The sequence below is a fragment of the Trichosurus vulpecula genome, chromosome 7, assembly GCF_011100635.1.
Source record: "Trichosurus vulpecula isolate mTriVul1 chromosome 7, mTriVul1.pri, whole genome shotgun sequence".
NCBI lineage: Eukaryota > Metazoa > Chordata > Mammalia > Diprotodontia > Phalangeridae > Trichosurus > Trichosurus vulpecula.
This window is the reverse complement of record NC_050579.1, coordinates 34,412,651-34,434,768: the sequence shown is the minus strand read 5'-3', so window position 1 is coordinate 34,434,768 and position 22,118 is coordinate 34,412,651. Positions and strand designations below refer to the sequence as shown.

At 42.5% G+C, this 22,118-nt stretch overlaps 1 protein-coding gene across 1 annotated transcript in view; it reads right to left on the bottom strand.

The window, feature by feature from the left end:
• SLC6A4 (solute carrier family 6 member 4) overlaps positions 1–22,118 on the bottom strand; it is a 55,214-nt gene extending 33,096 nt beyond the window's left edge. The window contains exon 1 of the mRNA XM_036767633.1: positions 22,024–22,118. The gene's annotated coding sequence lies outside the window, so the exon portion shown is untranslated. The remainder of the gene's footprint in view (positions 1–22,023) is intronic.

Genomic DNA, 22,118 nt, shown 5'->3' with positions numbered 1-22,118 from the left:
TTCCCCAGTTGATGGGCATCCTCTCAGTTTCCAATTCTTTTCCACCAGAAAAGAGCTGCTATAAATATTTCTATACATATAGGTCCTTTTTTTTTAATTTCTTTTGGGATACAGACCTAGGAGTGGTATTGCGAGGTCAAAGAGTATGCATGGTTTTATAGCCTTTGGGCATAGTTCCAAATTGTCGAGCATGGATTCTTAAGAAGGGGTCCGTGGAGAGATTTTCAGGGCACTGTGAACTTGTATGGGAATATATATATATATATATATATATATATATATATATATATATATATATATATGTATATCTTTATTTTTCTCAAACTCTAAATGAAACTTAGCATTTCCTTCGATTATTTAAAAACACCCTGAGAAGTCAGTAGGTTTCATTAGACTACTATGGCAGCAGGAAAACGGCAAAAAAAACCAAACAAAAAAACCCCAACAACCTCAGTTAGAGGTTTAACAAACTACGTTCACCACCTCCATTTTACAGATAAGAAAACTAAAGCCAGAAAGGTTTGTGTGACTTGTTCACAGTCCCGCTGTTTCTAAAGCAAAACTTGGGCTTTAAAACAATTCAGTAAAACTAACCAACAGGTTGAAAAAGCCTGACAACAGGTATAGAGCTCCACAGCCATACCCTTCCCCCCTTCTGCCGAGAAGGGAGGGAGGTGCCTTCTCCTATCTCTTCTTTGGGGCTACGGTTGGTCATAATTTCCACAGAAGTCAGTTCTGTTGTTCTTTTGCTTCTGGTCCCCTTTTTCATTTGTGAGCTCATTTAGTGACCTTCTAAGGCATATGTATTTCTTAGCCTGTGGACAAATGACGCAACCTCTCCAGCTCTCAGACTACCACCTAAGACAAGGTGATGATGATTTCATTTCTTTATGAACAGAAGAGAGGCAGCAGGAAAGGATAACATTTCATATTTTTAGTTGCTGGGGATATTTTTACTGCCTACTTGCAGTCCAAGTTAAGGTTATAGTATGAGCTGCAACTGACTGGCATCTTGTTCATTTTGTTTTATAACTGAGCCCAAATCTAGTGTCGTTTTCTCTCTTAGTGTTGTTGGAGCTACCAGGCCCCCTTGCCTGTCCGTGACCTATGTCAAGGATATACCTCTACATTAAATGACTAACATTTCAGCTGAGATATCAGATGCCACAGTCAAATACTCAAGTGGCTCCAGCACAACCTCTAAAAGTCTGTGGGTCCCTGATTCTATTTTTGTAGCCTGATTGAAGTCCACCCCAGCTAAGGCAGCCATGTAAGCCTTCTTGCTGCTTCCTGCCCCTGATCCTCGCTCTCTCTACCCCTAAACCTCCATGTAAAGTTTCCTGTGACAATCAGACCCCTTCCATTCACTTAGCTCTTTCTCCCCCTCTCCCTTGAATGACAGCTCAAGGCTCATCTGCAATAAACTGGCCCAACCCATCATCTCCCTGCCAATACAATCAGAAGGATTGTAACAGGAGATAAATATAGCATAAATAAATAGTCAGCAAAACCAGGGAGGTGGGCCTGGAGACACCCTGGGAGAGGGTTTCCCTTCAGAACCTTGAAACTCCCCACAACTTCGAACCTTTGTTATTACACTTTCACGCTGGCCTTTGCACAGTGCTTTATGGCTGCAGTGTTTCACATTGCCTCCTTTGATTCTCATACCAATCCCCTGCAAATATTAGTATCCCCATTTCACAGATGGTGAAATTGAATGTTTGAAACATTAAGGGACTTGCTTATGGCTATCCAGATAACAAAGGATGGAGATGGGACTTGAACCTGGTCTCTTGAATCCTATTCCATATCGTTCCCCTGCTTGAGAATCTTGCTCCCTATTGCCTATAGGGTGACATGTAAAATCATTAACCTGGCCCAATCTGGCTCTAATCTACTAATTATTTGTTTACCTGCCTTATCTCTCCTATTAGACTATTACCTCTATGAGAGCAGGAACTATGCCTTATTCTTCTTTATATTACCCATAGTGCTTTGCACATAGTAATGGGCATTCAACAAGTACCTCTTTGATGGATAAACCTATTATACCTAGGATGTGTAATGATGTTTTTAGATTTCATGCATTGATCCTAAGGGAAGATAGATGGTAAAATGGACTGGTATTCTTCTGGTATGCCATGTAAGGTATTCTTCTGGACCTTCAAAAGTCTATTGACAACCAACTCTAGTTGGCTAATATTCCCTATCCTTCAACCTCTGCTTCTCTACCATTTGACACCCTCATCTTGAACTGGGGCAGATGGTATCAAGGCTTTCTGGTTTTGTTCTGAGCTGCTACAAAGTCTCTGCATCTCTAAACCCCCACTGATTCTTTAATAGTAGGCTGAAGTAGCTACAATTTAATGCAATTATACAAACTTATTAAATGCTTGCTACATATAGGGCACTATATTAGGCACTGAGGATAAAGAGCTTGTTAAAAAAAAAGTCATTGTCTATAAGGTACCTACCTTCTTCAGGAAGGTCTTCCCAAGCACGCTAGTCCTGAGTGATCTCTTCTTTCTCCTAGCTCTTCCCCTCCCCACCCATCCCAGGGTTATCCAAAGCAAGCAACATGGGGAACCAGCAGACCTGGGGAGGGAGACCTCAGGAGACACAGTAAGGAAAGGTTTTCCCTTCAGAACCCCGAAACTCCCTAGAACTTTGTCCCTTCTTTATTACACTTTTGCGTTAGACTTTGTATGGTACTTTATGGCTACTAAGGGTTTCACGTTGACTCATTGATCCTCACAGCAACTTTGTTCAGGCCAATTCCGCTTCCTATTCTCTTCCTTGCTTCCCACTTCCCTCATATTGCCTCTGTCTATAAGACTTAGTAGATCATTCTCCTTGGGGATCCTTGACATATGTGTCATTATCATCTACCTCTAGGAGAATGTGTAAAAGCATACAGGTAGAAGAAGCCCAAGTATGGAAGGAAGAGCCTTGACTTTAAGCTCCTATGCAAATGGGAAAGCTCTCCCTTCTGGAGCTTGGGATCTGGACACAATGGTGCTCAGCTCTGCCTGATTCCTAGGAGACAGACAGGTTACATCCCCTAAGATATACTGGCAGACACACTTCTTTTTGGCTCCCTTCTCCTTGTACTTCCCAGTGGTGTGGGTACCTTAGTTTACCTTGTGGGACTTAGTTTTCTCATTTGTGAAATAGGGTAAATAGAGCTTGTGAGACTTTTGTCACAGAGGTGTCTTGAGGGAAGCCCTTCCTTTGAAAGTGGCACTATATGAATGAGAGCTACAAGTCTCATAGGAGGCTCATGATGTGGTGAGGGATGTTTCCAGTGGAGAACAAGGCTCTCCACAGACCTCCTCCTACATAGCAGTGGTCAGATATGCCCCAAGCACAAAATGACCCATGCCTTCTAGAACCCCTTCATGGGGTCCTGGGGAGCAGCTTCTATTCTAGAACACATCTACGACATCCCGGGTTCTCTTCAGAGAATCTCTCAACTTCTTCCACTAAGGCTAATAGATGGAAAAGACTGGGGACCAGGAGATGAGAGGAGCTAAACTCACTAGTTTCTAGGAATGCCATCCTCTGGGATCTTTTTTGTTGAATAATATATCTTCATCTACCTGGATTGTGTAAGGTATCAGTCCACCTCAAATGGCTAGTGAAATCATGTGTTTGGAGCCTCTCTCTCTTCCTCTAATGACCATGGATGTACTTATCTTTTTGAGAGACATGATGGGAAAGTTGACAGAGAGCCTACCTTGGGAAGACCCGGGTTTAAGTCTTGCCTCTAGCATGGACTAACTGTGTGACCCTGGACAAGTCACCTACCCTCTCAATCTCCATTTAAAACTCTAAGTTTTAGAGAAGGTTCCAACCCATATTGATAGAGAGGGAGTTTTCCTCATTGGAAGCTTCTACACTAATGAAATCACAAGTCCAGTCCAATCCCATCTACACACAAGTCCAGTCCCATCTACTGTTTTTACATCTTGCATCCGCCTAATAGAACACAAACTCCTTGAGGGCAGGAATTTTGTTTTTTGTTTTATCATTATATCCCTAGCACCAACACAGTCCTTCTGCACACAGTAAACAAATTAATAAATACTTGTTGGAGTTACATTGATGCACTGTTGGTATAGGCGTGAATTGACTCAATCATCCTGAATTCCCCCAAAGTTACTAAACTGTACATGATCTTTGACCCAGCAATACAACTAGTAGGCCTGTGCCCCAAAGAGATCAAAGATAAAGGAAAAGGACCCATATAGACAAAAATATTCATAGCAGTTCTTTTCATAGTAACAAAGAACTGGAAACTAAGAGAGTACCCAGCACTTAATGAATGGCTAAACAAATTATGGTCTGTGACTTCGGCTGTAATCTATAGCACAACTGTCTTTTAGAATGACTATGCTAAAGCAATTAAGAAATAGTTTCAGAGAAATCTGAGAAGAATTATATGTGAACTGATGCAGAGCATCACCAGAACAATTTATACTGTAACAGCATTGTAAACATGAATACTTGTAAAGAATTCTGATAAATTCAGTGATCAACATTATTCCAGAGGACCAATGATGAAGAATGGTACCCACCTCCTGAAAGAGAGGCAATGGACTAAATATGCAAAATTAGACATACATTTTTGAGCATGCTCAGACTGGAAATTAGTTTTGCATGAAAATGCATATTTTACAAGGATTTTGGTTTTTTTCTTCTTTTTTTCCATTGTGGAGGAGGGAAAGAAAATACAGATGCTTGTTAACTGAAAAAAACTCAAATTTAATTTAAAAAAATAAATGTTTGTTGGATTAGGTTGGAATGGATTGTATTGGAATGGACTGATGCAAATGAGGCCCAGGTTGCAGACATGGGTTCCATATTGCCAGTTTCCCTGTGTGCCCTCAGCCATTGTTGGGTATTCATTCTACCCATGTATTAATGGATACACAGGTTAGAGTGCATTGAAGGCGTGGCATAACACATACTAACCACGTATGCAACCTTAGAAAAATCACTTCTCCTCCTGGTCGTCAGTTTTCTCATCTACAAATAGATAGGGGAAGGGCTAGCTGATTTCTGATCTCTTCTAGCTCTAAGGTCACTACCACTGGGGGCAAGTCAAAACACACCCTTGTTTAGGGGCATCATCTCTTACATTAGTGCCAGGCACTTTCTATTCACACTCTTCTCTACAATCTGAAATGCCAACAGTGGGAAGCTCTTTACAAGGCTACTCAGAAGCAGCCAGGGCTAATTAGTGCAGCTCTGCCAAGAGGCCAATTCATTTCAATAGAATAAACATTCATTTGGCACATCCTCTGTGCAAATCTCCTGCAAATAAGAAAGTTGATTTCATTTCTTTGCCATTATGAATCTGAATTCCCACCCTTTCCACAGGTGAGCAATCACTGGATAAGTACAGAACTGTCATTAGTCATCAGAAGGCCCTGCCCTTTGAAAATGCCCATGATTATATTTCTCTGCCTTATTCCAGTCAGTATATTCTAAATAGACCTGGGGATCTTTTATTTGGGTCCTACACTTTAACCTCACATGTCAATATTGCCTCAGAGCTAAGACAGGATGCAGGTGCAGAATCTTCCTCAAGGGTTCTTAACCCCCTTTTTGTGTCCTTGACCCTGTTGGTGGCAGTCTAGTGACTGGTGCTCTATGACTATGATCTCAAGTTAAAATATTCACACTCACATATCCCACAATGTTACAGAGCTCTTCTTTAGACACATCTGCCCCGCCTTGCTAATATCAAAATAATCCTGTGAGATAAAGCATGACAAAAATCATCACCTCCATCATACAGGTGAGTAGACTGAGGCCCAAAGAGACGAAGCAAATTTGCCCAAAGCTGCACAGAGAGATAGTGGTGGAGTCAGGCCTAGAACTTAGCTCCTGCCATGTTGGAACCGTTCTCCCTCCAGACTGGACAATAAAGGCAGCCAAGCAGGCATGCCTGAGCTCAGGTAGTAGGAGCCTCTTTCAGTGTCTTACTTGCCCTTAGCTTAATGGAGCACCTGAAGAGAATTAAACAAACTGCTTTGTATTCAAGACAAAAACAAGCACCAACTCTAGGGAGGGGATTAAAAAAAAAGAACCAAAAAATTTCTGTTGCATATTATAAACTGAGATCATTTCTGCCTGCTTGCCAAAGCATGTCTGGACATCCAGCATTTCGAACTCTTAATTTCCCCCTCAGGCTTCATATTATCCATGGCTATTATAGAACGAGAGCAAAGAGAACCATGATCCTAGGCACTCACTCTCTGAGAGTCATTTTTTTTTTTACTAGGCAGGGCCTCAAAGTATCTGACAGGATGAGATTTTATGTAGATCTGCTGAAGGAAGACCTTATAGCCTGTGGTATTTCTGGGCCATAGCCTGCAGAGGCTAATGGCATCCTGGCTTGTCATTTAGAAATAAGAAGTATATTGGTTTTGCAATCTCTGCAACTGGATTCCAATAGACAACTCAAACTCAACATGATCATAATTATACTCATTACCTTTCCACCCAAACCCTCCCTTCCCTTTCTAAAATTGCCTATTTCTGTCAAGGGACTATGCTTCTAGTCTAGGTTCAGAATCTTTTTTTTCTTAATAGTATTTTTTCTCCAATTACCTGTAAAGATAGTTTTCAACATTCATTTTTGTAAGACTTTGAGTTTCAAATTTTTCTCCCTTCCTCCTTTTTCTCTCCCCTCCCCAAGACAGCAAGCAATCTGATATAAGTTATACATGTACAATCATGTTAAACATATGTACACATTAGTCATGTTGTGAAAGAAGAATCAGAACAAAAGGGAAAAACCACAAGAAAGAAAAAAAACAAAAAACAAAGTGAAAATAGTATGCTTCAAGCTGCATTCAGACTCCACAGTTCTTTCTTTAGATGTGGATAGCATTTTCCATTGTGATTCTTTTGGAGTTGTCTTAGATCATTACATTGCTGAGAAGAGCTAAGTCTATAAAGTTGGTCATTAGCTGTTACTGTGTACAGTGTTCTCCAGACTCACAATTTTAAAGTCATCCTCATCTCCTCACTCCCTTCCATCAGTTGACAAATCTCATTGACTCCATAACATCTCTTGCGGTCTGTCCCTTCTCTCCACACCCATAGCCACCATCCTAGTTCAGACATTCCTCACCTTTTAGTCTGCACTGTTAGAATCACTTTCTAACTGTTTCCCTACTCCCTCTAATCCATCCTCCACGCAAAGGCCAAAGTAATTTTCCTAAGTGCAGACCTGACTATGTCATTCCCTGGCTCAAAAAACTCCAATGTCTCCCTTCTGCCTCCAGGAGAAAATACAAACTTTGCTGTTTGGCTTCTAAATCCCTTCACACTCTCGCTCCAGCCTAGCCTGCCTTTCCTGGTTTATTGCTTATTACCCTCCTTTAGGCAGGCTGTGTTTCAGCCAGACTGGGCTGACATTCATCTCCCATCAGGAATGCATTCACACCTCACTTCTGCCTCCTAGAATCTCTCACTTTTTTCAAGCTCTACAAATGCCACCTTCCCATTGAAGCATATCCTAACACCCGGGCTTCCCCCACCCCCAAATTACTCTGCATTTGCAACAGCCTGCCCACGTGGGCTTGGCTATCCCCTGAAGGACAGTCTTGGGACAAAGTGTGCTGGTCTTTATGGGTGTCAGAAGATGTGAGGATGGATAGACTGAGAAACCACTAAGCTTTGGATGCTGCACGGGTTCAAGAAGGGCAGAAATAAAACTCCAGAATGCCAGCCAGCTCCTTGCCCCTTGTTACTTCTTTGTGAGAGACTTGGGCCCTTCACAGAGGTTGACTGTTCGATACTTACAGGATCTGTGATTTCACCAGGATGGGTAGATTGCAAATAACATCCCATTTACTGTATCTCTGCCTTTGCATATGTCTGGAACACCCTCCCTTATCATCTCCATTTCTTAGAATCCCTAATTTCTTTCAAAATTAGTTCAAATATACCCATTCATGGATTCAGATCATAATCCTTCTATATCCCAGTAGACATTCTTTATGAGTGCCTGTGGCCAAAAATATCCATCCCCCGGAGGCCAGCCATCTGGTGATAAGACTCTCCCACTCTTCTAGGCTGGTTGTGGGACCACAGACATACAGACTGGACAATGCGTGAAACCTCTGGTTTTTTGGAGTTTCCTCCCAGGACTTGTGGTTCACTGACATGGCCTTTGGGACCCCAGAATGACCTCCACACTCCCAGGAGGCTTTGGGGGAAGACTTTAGTGGAGGTCAGATTGATATGAGAGGAAAGTAGCCTTAGGCAAGAAGTATCTGGACAAGAAGAAGGTACTGAGTCACCCTTGGGGACTTGGACTCATTTTTGCACGTTGGGTATAAAATCCAGGGAATTTAGTCATATATTGTGAAACTGACTTATGCCAACAAAACACTCCAAAGGCAGACCAGAAATCCAAAAAATTTCTCATCTTGGAAGTTTTTTAATTTAATGTAATGAGTTTGGAGTAGACCCATAGGCTCTCCTATGTCCTGTGGCATAGAGGCAACATGATGATTTGGAATCAAAGGCTCAAATGGTTACTACTTTTTCCATGTCTTCTCCTCTCTCAGTAAAGAGGAGGAGAACTATGGGTGTGGAATGTGGCATACACAGTCAGCTACAGTCACTTATTTGGTTTTGAAATTTTTTGTTGTTGTTATAAAGGAAGATTTAACAGTAGGGTGGGTTAAGGGGCAATGTCTATTGTATAAATACAAAAAAAACAATAAGACGAGAAAAAAATCATTGCTACATGTGCGACTTTGGGCAAGGCATTTTAACTTCGAGATTCAGTTTTTTCACTTAGAAAATGAGGGGGCAATGATCTTTAAGGTCCCTTGCCTTTCAATCTATGAGCCTGTGTTCTGGGAGCCTTCTGCTCAAACAAAAAGCCCAGACTTCCCTTGGGTCTTATCCTCAACTTTTCAGTCATCATTTAATATGCCTCGAGTGTCCACAATATGCTGGTGATGAGGGTAAATTATAGCGATCACAGTGTTTGGACCCATCACCCTGGGTCTCTCTATGTAGATAAGTCCCAGATCTATATATAAAATATCGCAAAAATTTTAATGTAGTTTTAAGTCTTAGCTTAAAATGGCATTAAGACTTTGGGGACACCCAATATATCTAACCCCCAGTCTGTCTCTGTTCCTGTATCATTAACTGCCTGGCAGATATTTCCCACGTTATGAATGTCCCATCACCATCTCAGGCCAAAACTTCTCTCCCCTCTCCTCCAAACTCCTTGCTTTTATTTGAGCGCATCAACATTCATTTAGAGTCTCCAAGTTTACAACCTTGGAATTGTCTTTGAATTTTGTCTTTGTATTCTTATTAGCCCAGTACAACACCTTGGAGATACTTAAATGCTTGCTGGACTGAATTGGACTAGATTGGACATGTGGGTAGAACTTTATCAGAAGTAAGGGGAAGCTACCCAATTCTAAAGGAAGGGAGGAAGGAAGGAAGGAAGGAAGCAAGGAAGGAAGGAATCCTGGGCCTTAGATACAGGGCAGCTTACTTGAACCTGGCAGCCATTTAGACATTTAGAGTCACAAAGCCCTCCCTCTATTCCTTCTAGGAGGGGACACAATCATGTGCTTACTCACTAGAGCTCCCACTTGCCTTTCTTTATGTTTTACTTTTATTCTCAAAATACTTTCCCATTTTTTTTGACCTATTGATCCTCACACCATTCCTGTGAGGTCTACAGGGTTATGGGACTTGCTGGCCTTAGTTAGAATTAGGATGTAGGCCTCAATTCAGTACTCTTCCTACTGGTACTATACCTTTCTAAGTGATCATTTGAATGTGATCTCCCCTTCTCCCACAGGTGAAGCCTAGGATTCAGCCAGACTGGTCTGTTAACTGTCCCTGACCATGCCTACAATAGTCTCATCTCTGCATGTTGGCCCACCCAGTTCCTTCTATTTGCTTCTTTACTGGTTTATCCTTCTAACCCAAATTCAAGGCCTACCTTCTAAAATGAAGTCTTCCCTGGAGGCTCAGGCCCCTAGGATTCTTTGGCCTACTTTATGCTTCTCACACACTGCCTTACCTGTCTTTACTTTTTAAGGTGTATATAGCTTGTCTTCCTGAACTATAGGATCCCAGAATCTCAGCGTTAGGAGCAACCTTGTAGGTCATGGGGTCTAACTGGAAAGATATTCCCTCTACAAAAGGGGTTCCTAACATTTTTGTGGGTCCTGGACCTCTTTGGCAATCTGGTGAAGCCTATGGACCCCTTCTCAGAATAATATTTTTAAATAATTGAAGGAAATGCTAAATTTCAGTTAGAGTTAATGTTAGCATCCGCTAGTGAAATTAAAGATGCAATCTTTTTTCCATCCATGTTCATGAACTTCCTGAAATCTATCCACAGTCACCAATGCGGTCCATGGACTCCAGGTTGAGGACTCCTGCCCTACAACAACCCCAATATGTGGTCATGAGGTCTCTGCTTAAGGACTTCCAGAGATGGAGAACTCACTGCCTACTCCTCCCCACACAAGACAACCACCTTCCCATTTGGACAGCTCCAACTAGCGGGAAATTTTCCCTGTCACTGAAATGAAATCTTCCTCCAGCCCCTTTTCAGATCACGATATCACAGATCAGGAGCTCAGAGAGACTTCAGAGGTCGCCTTGTCTTCATTTTACAGATGAGGAAGCCAAGGCCCAGGGAGTTAAATAGGAGTGTAGATCTAGAGCTGAGTGTGCCCCCTCCTTTTTTTTGGATGAGGAAACTGAGGCCCACCAAGAGAAAATAACCTAAGGTCACCGAGGTAGTAAGGTATCAGAGACAGGATTTGAACTCAAGCCCCATGGTGCCAAATTCACTATTCTTTACATTGCACCTTGTAATTGCTCTCCTTTGGCACCCACCCAATTAATGATAAATCGGCAAATGTTTGATGGCCATCATCTCTTCTGTTTTCCTTTTTCCCAAACCTCCTGTGACATCCTTTTCAATCTTTTCACCATCACAGCCACTCTCTCTAGACATCTTCTAGCTTCTCAGTGTCATTCCTAAAAAGTGGGACCCGGAGCCGAACACAATTTTCTCGATGTATTCTGACCAAGGCAAAGGATGGCAGGATTCTCACCTCACCCCTTCTTCTATTACACCAGCCTAAGTTTACACAGCCAAAGATCACATCTGTGACTGCCTTATCACACTGTTGACATTTTATCGATGAGGAAACGAGAAAAAAACCAAGGCTAAGTGACTTGTCCAAATGCATACAGCTAGTGTTTTAAGGCAGGATTCAAATCCGAGACAATAGTTGTTGAACTAGAAGGGCCTCAGAGGCTACCTCATCCCAGCACCTCATTTCAAAAATGAGGAAACTGACATCCAGAGAATTTAAATGATTAACCCAAGGTCATACAAGTGGTAAGGGTCAGAAGCAGGATTTGAACCCAGGTTTTTAGCATTTGGTCTAGGTCTGGTCCAGAGACCAGGACCTTCTCACTGTACCAGTGCTGCCTCCTGGGTCTTCTGACTCCAATTCCAGTGTCATAGGGGACACTTTTTGGTCCATTATGCCATAGGTGCCTTCCAATCCACCCAACTGTGCCATCGTATAGCCTGTATCTCTTTATCTTGTCCACAAGGACAAGACTTTGTGAAATGCATGGCTGGAATCCAATCATACTAAAAGTACTGGAGTTTTAGTGGGAGGAGCTAAATTCAAAGCCTGATTCTGCCACTTATTACCTATGTGACTATGGACAAGTCACTTAAATTGTTTGCCTCAGTTTTCTCAACTGTCAAATGGGGAGAATGATAGTACCTGCCTTACAGAATTATTGTAAGGATCAAATGAGATAATAGTTTGTAAAAATTTGTAATTTTGTTTGTAATTTGTTAAAAAAAAACCAACCCAACACTTAGCACAATATCTGGCATACAGTAGGTGCTATATACATGCTTATTTCCTTCCCCTTTCCCAAGTCACTTAACATCTCTAGGCTCAATTTTCTCAATTTTAAAATAAGGCGGTTGAATTAGATGACCTTGAAGACACCTTCCATCTCTAAATTAATGACCAAGGAATTCCCCCAATCTGCTCACTACCTACTCCCTAGAATTTTGCTAGAAATTGGAGCCAAGCTCATCAACCTATAGGTTGGAGAATCTTTTCCTCCCTTTTGAAAATCTGGACACTTGATTCTCTCTATTCCTGCATTACTCCTCTTATTCTCCAGAGATTTCAGAGATCACCACCTGTACCCTCACCTGCAGTTCACACTGTATATGATGGCTCCTGCCATCTCACTTATCTTGGGTGTGAGTTCTCTGGTAATTATTTTTGTTATTTTTCCCCCAGTCCAAAGATCATTCTCCTCATACATTCCTGGGGGGAAGGGAGAAGGGACTTGTATCTTACACCTATTTCTAACTCCCAAGGACTCAAGCATACATTAGGCAGTTGGGGAACTACTGATTGAAAACTCAATCTGTATTGGGCCATGTACAAATAATCAATTGGTCCACCCATGCCTACAATTTCTGAACATTATGCCTTTGGCAAACCAGGGCATACCCTGTCAAGTTGTGAGTTGTGAGTGGGGCAATTTTGAGTGCTAAGGAAGGTATTGTTTGTTCAGTAGATGACGAGGCAAATTTGGCATCTATTGCCCCAGCCACATCACCATCTCTCTCTCTGTCTCCTCTCTCTCACCTCTCCTCTCTCTCTCTCTCTCTCTCTCTCTCTCTCTCTCTCTCTCTCTCTCTCTCTCTCCTCTCCTCTCCTTTCTCTCTCTCTCTCTCTCTCTCTCTCTCTCTCTCTCTCTCTCTCTCTCTCTCTCCCTCCCCCCCCTCTCTCTATTTCTCTCTCCCTCTCTCTCCCTTCCCCCCTGTCTCTTTCTGTCACACACACATGCATGCTCATATATCAAGTGGTTCATAGCAGAACCTCAGGTTTCTGTCAGGATTATTATTTCAATAATCACTATGAACTGGAAAAGATTGTCATGGCCCTCCAAATAGCATTTTAGACTTGCCTGGAAACAAATCTTCAAGTATTTAAAAGACTGTCATGTGAAACAGGAATTGGCCCCCAAACTAGAAGCAGTGGGGTGGGCAGAGAGACAGATTTAGGCTTAAAAAAGTACCTAGGAAAGCTTTCCAATAATTAGTGCCATCCCAAAGTGGAATGGGTGGCTTCAGGATATAATAGCTTCCTTTCCTTCAAGGGCTTCAAGCAAATTCTGAATGACTTGCTGGGTGTTTTCCATTGGGAAATTCCTTCCTGATGCCTGTGGGGCTAAATGACTACGGTGTGGTGGAAAGAGGATTGTCTCTACAGCAGAGTAGTGGGTTCAGATGTCCCCTTTGACGCTGCCCTGTGATTTTAAACAAATCACACCTCTTCTCTGTGCCTCAGTTTCCTCATCTGTAAAATGAAGGGGTTGGACTTTTGTCCTCTGGGGTCCCTTCCAGATCTAAATCTATGATCCTAAACCATAGATCCTTTCTAACTCGAAAATGCTATGATTCTGTGGACAACAGGTGCTTCCTGACTTCCAGATGTGTTGTGTTTCAGAAGGCCACTTGGAAGTAGGTTGTTGAGAGCCCAGAATGCACTTTCCCATAGAAACAATGTTATACATGGTCGGGTTCCCAGGCCAGCCCACAAAAGCTTCTTGAACCTATTACATCGATGAAATACTGTGGATCTGCAGCAAAAGAGGAGAAAATGACGGTTACTATACTAGTAATTAGACAACATGGAGGAAATAATAGGACTGAATAAGGAATCGTTTGTCCTGAAAGCTGGTGCTTGAGGAAACGCCAATCTAATTAGAGGAGGAGACAAAAACCTTTGCAGGAATTCCAAAGGGGACTCATGGGAGTGTTCAAAGGCTTTGGAGGTTCACCAGCTGGTCCTGGCTTACGTCTGTTTCCACTTCAGCCCTTTATGAGTTTTCTCCTCCTGGAGGTAGGTGAGTACCAGGTATCCCTCTTACTTTTATCAGCCATAATGAGGGTCATTCTTGGCTCGCCATAGAATGAAGAAAGAAGAGGGTAGCGGAAAGTGAGAGAAGAGATTAGAGAGAAGAAAGAAAAGGAGGAAGAGGAGAAGGAAGAGGAGGAGGAGGAGCAGGAGCAGGACATTTCCTCCTCCTTGCACCCTGAAACAAGGAGGAGAGACAAGAGAGACAGCTAATCTGTTTGTTCATTCTCTCTCTCTCTCTCTGTCTCTCTCTCTCTGTCTCTCTCTCTCTGTCTCTCTCTCTCTCTCTCTCTCTCTCTCTCTCTCTCTCTCTCTCTCTCTCATTCTAAACATAGGGTCCTTGAACTGATTTTCACTGATAATTCTAATAACTTCATTTCAGTATAATTAGTCTCCTTTACAATCCTAGGGCTCTTATTTTATACATTTAAAAACATGACTCTGAGAGGGCTGCTTCTTGAGGCTCCAGGAAATTCACACAAAAAATGTTCCAGTCTAGAGGAACCCTTCCATTATGTGTCCCCAGAAAACTAGTGTCAGACACAGAAAGAAATTGATGCTCAGGACAGAGATGAACACTTTGGGTTTGTTTGGTTATTTTGTTTTGTTGAATTTTTTTTTAGAATTTAATTGTTAGCTGTAGAAACATGATGTAAACCATTTATCCATGTCAGTAGTAAAAAACAAACTGTTCTATTTGGAAAGAAATCAAGAGCCCCAAACTTTCCAACACAATTGTATTAGGCAACTCCCAAGGACCTTCCCAACTCGCAGATTCTTTGCTTCTTTGCAAACCTTTACATTTTAAAAACACAAACATTAAACTGTACCCCCTGCCCCCCATATAAACTCTAGCCCTTTCTATCCTGTCAGCAGCCAGACTCCTTCCCTGGGGCAGAGCTCTTAACCTATAGACCTTGAAGAGTGGCCTTGGTCTGAGGATCTGAATCTCATCCTCTTCTCTCTTCTCCCCTTTCTTTTCCCCCTTTCTTCTCTCCTTTTTCTCTTTTTCCTTTTTCTATCCTTCTCTTCTTGATTTTCTTCTCTCTTTCTGTTTCCCTCTCCCTTCTTTTCTTTTTTCTCTCTCCTCTCCCTTTCTCTGTTCTTTTCTCTCCCATCTCTCTATCTATTCTCTCTCTCTTCATTTCTCACTCTTCCTTCCCTCTCTCTCCTCCCTCTTTCTTTTTCATTCTTTCCTCTCTTTCTTCCCCTTTCCTTTCCTCTCTCTCATTCTCTCTTTCTCTATCTTTTCCTTTCTCTTTTCTTTCCTATTTCTTTCTCCCTTCTCCTTTTTCTCCTCTTTCTTCCCCTCTCCTCTTTAATCTTTTTCCTTTATCTTCCTTCTCTCCCTAGATCACTAGGCTCAGACTGCTTTTGAGGGTGTGACGATACTGTGAGAAGCCTTTCCTGGTCCTTTGGCCATGGGTCATTGATCTGGCAACCTCAGACCACCATCCTCCCCAGGCCTGGCATGGTTTCTGCCCCACATTGCTATGAGATTAACATATCTGGCCGCTTTTCTGCTCTGGGAGCTCTCCCCTAGCTCACTATGTCCTTACTTAATGACTATGTAGCATTAAGATCCATCTGGTTTTGTCTTTCAGCCTATAGCTAATGATACTCCTATGATCACTTGCAGGGCAGCAGGGATGCTCATCCCCTGGATTGTCACAATTCTCTCCTGTGCTAGAGTCAGGGAATGGTCACTACTGGGTGCTCTTCACACCATCTTATCTCACCCCATCAGACAAAGGGCTATGTCACTTTGAAAGGATCTTGTTGACATGGCTCAGGCCTCAGAGGCCCTTTCTCCCACAACTCAGCTGCTAGCCTGTCTGCTATTACATCTACCAACCAGGATGGGTCTCCATTTATACAACGAGGGATTGGCCAAGGTCATGGCTAAACACCCTCTCAGCCTAAAGTCTGATGGATCTATAAGGACTGCAGAGTGTCAGAACTGAAAGAGACATGGGAGGCAGCTGGGTGTAGTGACTGAGACTTGGAGGCAGGAAGATCAGAGTTCAAATCCTGCCTCAGCCATTTTACTAAGTATGTGGCCCTAGGCAAATGTCTTGGCCTCTCTGTGTCTCAGTTTCCTCATCTGTAAAATAAGGGGGTTAAACTCAACGGCTTCTGACTCCTGGTTCTAATTAACAACAATAATAATAACTAGAATTTGTATAGCACTTTAGGGTTGGAAAAGTGCATTATGCATATTACCTCATTTTATCCACACGACCGGCCTGGGATATAGATGCTATCGTCATCCCCAATTTGAGGAAACTGAGGCAGACAGTGGTTAAGGGACTTGCCCAGGGTCACATAGCTAGTAAGTGTCCTCTGGAGATAGGGCAAGATTATTTTTAATTTTACTTTTAATTCCTATAAACTTAGTAATGCTGTCAAGCACATAAAATTCACAAAGAATCAAAATATGGAAAAGATCTCTAAATGAATTCTTAAAATCCAAATGACTTATATTTTGCTTAGAAAAATATAAAGTTCAACAAAATAATAGCAAGTCATTTATTTGTTCTGTATCTCCTTCAATCCCTTTTCTACCTGGGTACTCACATAATTTTGTCACTCTTGTTGGTATTTTAAAATGTGTTTGCTAATCTCATTCTCTGACCTAGCTTTGCATGACTTCATGAAAGTCTTTCTCTGTATCTTTGAATTCTTCACATTTATCATTTATGGTGCAATAGTGTGCCATTATATTCAAATATCACAATTTTCGCAGTCATTCTGGACAGATGGGTCATTTCTAGTTTTTCTCTTTAACGAATAAAGATGTTTTCATAGAAATGGGTGCCCCTTCTTTTTTTTTTCCTTTTATTAACATCTGTAAGATAAAGTCCCAGGAGTAGAACAATTGGGTCAAAGAGGTCATGCCCAGCTGCCTTATCGTATGTATCCAGATTTCTCACCAAAAAGCTTATCCAGGAGATGGGGAACCTGTGGCCTTGAGGCCAAACGTGGCCCTCTAGGTCCTCAAGTGCAGACTTTTGACTGAATTCAAATTTCTCAGAAAAAAATTCTCTTACTAAAAGAATTTGTTCTGTAAAACTTGGACTCCGTCAAAAGGCTGTACCCAAGGACCTAGAAGACCACATATGGCCTCGAAGCTAACGGTTCCCCACCCCTACCTCTATAATGCCACCAACAATTAGTGGGGGCCTGTTTCTAACACTGAATATGATTGTTTTGAGCTATTTTTGCTGATTGGATGGTAGTGAAGATGGTTTCTTCAAGTTTTGATTTTTATTTTCCCAATTATTAGTTCAAATGTCTTGCTTTGTGGTTATTAACAATTTGTATTTGTTCTTCAAAACCTGCCTTAGCATGTCCTTTGATAATTTCTCCATTTGAAGAAATATATTAATGTGGGGATATTCCTATAAATGTAAGTTTTACTCATATAAGTCAGTATTAGTTCCTTATAAATGTTCTATGTCTGATTTTTATCAGCTCTATTTACTGTGAATATTTTCTCCTAATCCATTCTCTTTCACTTTAGAGATATTACTTTATCATGCAAAATCCTCTTATCTTCATATAATCGGCTCCCTCAATTTTGTCTCCAATATTTTTCCTATTTGTCAATAAATTTGTTCCTCCCTGTTGCAGTTGAGATTAATATACTATTTCTTTTTTTCTATTTTTTGTGATTTAAAAATATGGAGATGATTAATCCAATCAGAGATCATTGTAGTATATGATGTTAACCCACTCTTCACCGTGCTCAATTTTTCCAACAGCTTTTATTAAATAAGTGTTCTCTTCCTTGCTATATTTTAGGCTTTGGTTTCTCAAACACTAATCTCATGTATATTAATTCTGTTTCTGGACTTTCTATTGATTTATAGTTTTTCTTTTGTTTAAAAAAATCTTGATCCAGTATTAACCATTTGTATAAATGTACTTTACAGTACATTTGAGATCCAAGAGCCAGTTTGCACAATAGTGTGCCCATTGATGCCCAACAACACCAGGTTTTTTTTCTCCATAGTCCCCCCCTCTGGTAGTTTTACCCTTCTCTTTTTCCATATTAATTTTGTTATGACTTTTGAAATTCTATCGAGGACCCCATAGATGTTTTGGCTGGTGTTGGATCGGATCTAAAAATGAGTAAAGTATTGACATTTTGAGTGGAAAGGGTGATTTTGTAAAGAGAAAAGAAAATATATGGGCTGGTTAGTTCTTTGTATCTATTCACAAAGTTGGGCTAAGCATCTATACACACATAAGGGAAGAGGGCTATATTGCTTTCTTCCCACACATAATAGATGTTCCTAAGGCAGCATCCAGTCCCCTGGTGTTGTGCTCAGTACCTGATCCCATTCCACACACATCCTTTCTCCCAATTCACCGTGGCTAGTTACTAAGTTAATTAGCAGAATCTGTAAGGAAAATAAAATGCACTGAAGTGTTTATTGTGCCCAGCCCATTACTACTACATAAGACATTGTATGGATTGAGAAAAAAAAAAACATCAGAGAGTGGTTAGGAGGATTTAGGTGGGGGAAGGGAATTTAGAGCCCATCAAATCCAACCCCCACCCAAGTTTAGTGCTATAGGAAGTTGAGATACAGAGAGGAAAGCAGCCTCCCTGGGCTACACAGGTAATTCACACACAAATACTCTAGAGACATCATGGTACTAGGGAAGAAGTATTTGGGTAGAGTCAGGAGACTTGGGTTCAAATGTTGCCTATTGTACTTACCAGCTGAGTAACTGTTAGCTGGCACCTCCCTGACCTCTTTGATCCTACTGAAAAAATAGATACTGCACTATCAATGTCTCAGGGTTAATGGGGTGAAAGCCCTTTGTAAATCTTACTTTGTAAATCTTACCAGCAGAGCTGGTACTCTTGTCTCCAGATGTGGAGTACAGTGACTTTGGCTTAAGAATGTTCTGCAGAAATGGTATAGGCATTGACTCGCACATGAGAGAGACAGCACAACACCTGAGAAAGGGACCACAGAGGTGGTCAGAGACCAGAGCATCAGTCATTCCTGCCATGGGGATCCAGGGCCCATGGGAGAGTTCTTTATGCTCATTGTTTGAGCTGTGACTCTGTGATTGCCAAATATAAACAGAGAGAGGGTGGGACAGGATGGGCAGTCAAGAACAAGAGCTCACACCCTCACTGAAGTCCATTGACTTAGAACACACTGGCTTCAGACTCACTCTCCCAGGGCACACCTTTGGATAAAGGCAAAGACTTGTGACCTCTCCCTGTTGTATCTGTCTTCTCAACACACCAAAAGCTAAACCTCCCAAGCTGCTTTCCAAGGAGCGCCTTGCATTATTATCTCTGGTGTATGACATTACCCAGGTAACCTCCTGTACTGGCTTGCTGGTGCATTCAGGATATTTTGGCCAGGCTGCTGTAGGGAAGAGTTTCCAGTGCTACCCCACCCCCACTCCCCCGAGAAAGTACAATGAAACATCCAAGTGTACATGTCCTCTTCTACCATCACTTTGCATAAGTAGGCCCTAATGCCATGCCTGGAGTCCACTCCCTCCTCACCCCACCTCACCATCTTCATCAGTCTATATACTTAGAGTTAGAAGGCACTTAGTACAAGATCTAGATTTTACAACTGGGTCCCAGAGAAGTAAGGGCTCCCCCCTGCCCTGCCCCTGGATCAGGCAATGACTAAGTGTCTGAGGCAGAATTTGAACCTAGAACATTTGACTCCAAGCCAGATGCTCTATCTACTAGACAGCACTGAATTTCAGAAGCCCCTAGTTTCCTTTAAGGTTCCTCCTGCAGGAAACTTTCCCTGATCCACCCAGGTACTACTCTCCCTCTTGAAGTCATTTTGTATCATTTTGTAAATATTTTGCATTTATTTATCTGTGTACATGGTGTATCTCTACAAGAGAAGGTAAACTCCCTGAAGGCAAGAATTGTTTTGTTTTTTGACTTAATATCCCCAGCACCTAAGACAGTGTCTGGTCTGGAGAGAGACATTTTCCAATAAGAGTGTGTGCTTCCAGTATATTTATCAAAAGGAATTCAACAGGCACCTAACCATGAATAGCTCTTACCTGAAGATTTTGGGAAAATCTGTCAGCCCTCTCTTGCTCAGGGGGGCCAGCCAGATTTATCCTTGTTCTTACTGATGCCCAACAACAACTGCCTACCGTGTTATTCCGTCCCTGCTTCCCATAGCACATTCAGAGGCTTGCAGGAGTAACTAGTAATGAAAAATATATTTGGATTACTCTGTTGGCAGGCAACATCCCTGAGGTTTCCTAATTGGACTGCCTATGTCCAGTTAGTAGGAGGAAGGGACTTTTATTCATTGATGGAGCCATGTCAAAATCATCGCTCACTCTGGTTCCCTGAGAAAAAAACCAAAATATCTTGCATCTCACGAGCTATGGGCTTCCTGTGCCGACAGTCCTGAGCAGCAGGTCATTCTCCACAGCAGAAATGCTGAGAGGATGGCCATGAACCTTCTGAAGGGCTCTGTCCCAAAGCTGATGATGGGACATAGGGCCCAAGCTGCCAACTTCCACAACCCCATCTCTCCTGAGACAGGCTAGGTAGGCATGGATCTCTTCCCCTGATCCGCTCCTCTGTCCCATCACATTCCACACTAACCTCAGTATTAGATTTCTTCGGCCATTTCCTGATGGGATGGAAAGCAAAAGACACTCGATATTTGGACCAGCTGCCCTTCTCTCACCATAAAGGGAGCTAAGCAAACTTATAAATAATCCACTGACCTGGTTCATCTAGTCAAAACAGATCACATACACATTTACTCAGGAAAAATAGATAGCCAAAGAGTAGTAGATAGAATACTGGATTTGGCAGTGGGAAGATCTGGGTTCAAATTCTGCCTCTGACCATTACCAGCTCTACATCTTTGACCAAGTCATTCTGCTTTCCTGGCCGTTGGCTTCCTCATCTGTACAGATAAAGAGATTGGACCCCACAGTTTCTGAGGTCCCTTCCAGATCGGCGAATGTTCATTTAACATGAGTAGGTTTGGTGGGGAAGGGAACCAGCTGCTCGGAGCTCTCCGGCTTCAGTGAGTTTTGCAAACTCTTAAAGAGACTGACATCATCATCATCATAATAACATACGTACTATTTTAAAGTTGGCAAAGAACTTTATATGCCTCATCTGAGCTTCACAACAATCCTGTGAGTTACTATTACGAGCGTTATTAACCTTATTTTACAGGTAAGGAAACTAGGACCGGGGGCAGCCGCTAAGTTCTGTCTCTGGGCAGGATCTGAACACAGTTTTTCCTAACTCCAGGTCCAGTACTCTCCACCCACACCGCACTGATTCACTGGCTTCACGGCAAAAATAACTAACTAAATAAATAAATGCATGAAATCCACATTAAGTTCATCTGTTTCAGCTGTGTTGAACAAGGATTTGAATTTGACCGAAACTCCGAACGCCCTGTGGAGCGGTGGAGCACGCTGCTCGCCCGGCCGATCCGGGGATGCTGGCTCAGGGAGTGGGACCCAGCCTGCGTAACCATGTGTTCATTCATCCACTTCTCTCAGTATTCGGGCATTCGTGTCAAATGGGAACGGTCCCTGCAGAAGTGCCTGGGTGAGGCAACAGGCATGGAACCACAAGAAACGAAATTTCCCTTAAGATGCAAAGTCAATGCCAAATGAGACTAAACAAATTTCTCTCCCAGCGCCCCCGATCACACGGAGAACTTCTCTCTGTCGTGCCCCTTTCCCCTAGCCAGGCCTTCACTCATTACAGAGACACCCGCAGTCCAGAGCATCCCCACCCAAGCCCCCAGACCCTGCTCGGCCCCGCTCCTCTCCCCTGCTTTCCCTCTTCGCTGGAGCACTCTGGAAACTTGAGGCTGCCCAGAAAAGCGGCAAGGGACAGAGCACAGGGATCTTTCGGTCCGACTTACTGTCTCTCTCCAATCCGATCCACAGAGAAGAGGCTTGGAGAGAGAGGAGAGGACAGCTCCCAAGCTCTCTGCCGGGGAACAAGACTTGGGAGAGGTGTGGGCTGAAAAGAGCAAGGAGCCAGTACCTGTGTGCCAGATGAATCTGAGCGCCTTCTCCCCCGAGAGTCATCCAAGTCTGAATCCCCCTGCCCCTGAAGTCACTCTGGTGCCTGACTTGGAG